Source organism: Pundamilia nyererei, unplaced genomic scaffold (assembly GCF_000239375.1).
Source record: "Pundamilia nyererei isolate P.nyererei 1_Seehausen unplaced genomic scaffold, PunNye1.0 scaffold00044, whole genome shotgun sequence".
NCBI classification, from domain to species: Eukaryota; Metazoa; Chordata; class Actinopteri; order Cichliformes; family Cichlidae; genus Pundamilia; species Pundamilia nyererei.
In genome coordinates this window covers 2038003-2039910 of record NW_005187445.1, presented here as the reverse complement: position 1 = coordinate 2039910, position 1908 = coordinate 2038003, and positions in this window count along the sequence as shown.

Genomic DNA, 1908 nt, shown 5'->3' with positions numbered 1-1908 from the left:
GAGTTAGGATTTGTTCAACACCAGAATATTTTAAGAACTCAGGGTGCATGTTTTAAGTGGCATCAGTTTTTCTAGAATTTAAATGTGGTGTTTACATAATAAAATATTGAGTTCACTTGTAGATACAGAAGCAACATTTTTGCATGGACTGAGTTAGTACCATAGGTAAGCCAGTGTTGTTTGCTACATCAAAAATAGTTTATCCTCTATGCAACATTAAGATTAGGATATAACTGGCTTAACTTCTCAAGCTCAGTTATGCATTCTCAGATGTCACTTCATCAGTCTAATCTGGGCTTTGTCAGCCTTGACTACTGTACATACAACCAGCATGCAAATATTTGCACGATAACATAATTATGCTTGGTTTTTGGTAGCAGCACGGGATATTTATTTTCTACTCATGTTTACAGGGTTGTGCAAAAAAAGAAGTCAAGAAGTCAGACTTAAGCAGCAGATGAACAGTACCTGAATGCCATGTCCTTAAAAAAAATAGAACAGAATCTGGACCTTCTGTTGATCCAGTTACCTTTTGGTGAAGCCTCGTTGGAAATGGTCTCAGTGGGAGATGGTGTATTAAGATTTTCTTTAAGAAAAAGGTGAGGTAGGTTAAACTGCACAAGAACTGAAAATCAGTCACAGCAATCTGTAAAACATGGCAGACACTCTGTCATGGTTTGGGCTGCATTTCATCCAGTGTTGTTGGAGATGTCAAAACTGATGGAATTGTAAATGCAGAAGTACAGTCGGAGAACTATTCCTGAAGATTACTTCAACTAAGAGACAAGACAGCTTGCCTGAGAGAGTTCATACTGTGCTAAAGAATAAAGGTGGTCATTCAACTTTCAATCTGGATAGAATTGTAAAACGTCTGGTTTTACCTTATTACTGTATTTCCATTTATGTTTGCACGTGTCAAGAAATCACTGTACCTATTTTCCAAGCAAACTATAAAGAAATAGGGAGTGGTCAAGACTTCATATGACTCTCTGTAAGTATAAATCTTAAAATACAATATGATGGTCAATGTTTCTTCAGTAATTGTTTCTTGAGACAATTATAGTGTACAAGACGACCAACAGGCTAATGAACTGAACAGCACTGCCATGCTGTTAGCGAGTCAAATAAACACATGGGTTTCCATGGAAAGAACATAACAGGAATTAAATATAGTTCCCTCCCATATGAAAATTAGATTAGCAACTGCACAAACAAAGTGTGTTAAATTCAGCTATTGATGTTTACAACCGGCTGGTGTTACATCTGTTTGAGTCATTCATTTCATGCACTGTAAGTTGTCCACATTTCACATTGCACATTAAAGACCCTTATACACAATTTAAATCGTTGTGTGACAAATGCAATGGACATTCTGGTGCTTGACCTTGAGACAATCAGAGTCTTGTTCTTCATTTGATCTTCCCTTTCCAAAGTCACAACTGCTTCAGAGCTATGCTGGGATTATAAATGTCATAACCTTGATTATGTAATATATCGTAACATAAGAAGTACATTGCAGACAAGGGATAAGTACCTTGTTCGCAACATGTGATCTTCACTAATATCCAGACAAGGGTACAGTTCAAAGCGGGATTAAACTGAATATGTTTCAACATTATACCACCTCAAAGTTTAATAAAAAGATATGGCTTTGAGTCACTTTCTTTTCATAGCTTCATAGCCAAAATTAATGCTTGCCTTTACCAGTTACCTGCCAGCCACCACTCAAATGGCTAATTTTATGCAGCTCCCAATACAGTATGGTTAAAATCAGCCTGTGATGACAGCTCAAACTGAAATCTGTTTCTTTAAAAAAAAAAAAAAAAAAAAAGCCAGTAAAATACATTTTGAACAATTACTTAACTGGAATTAAAATCCCCACTGATACACACACCTGTAACTGTCACA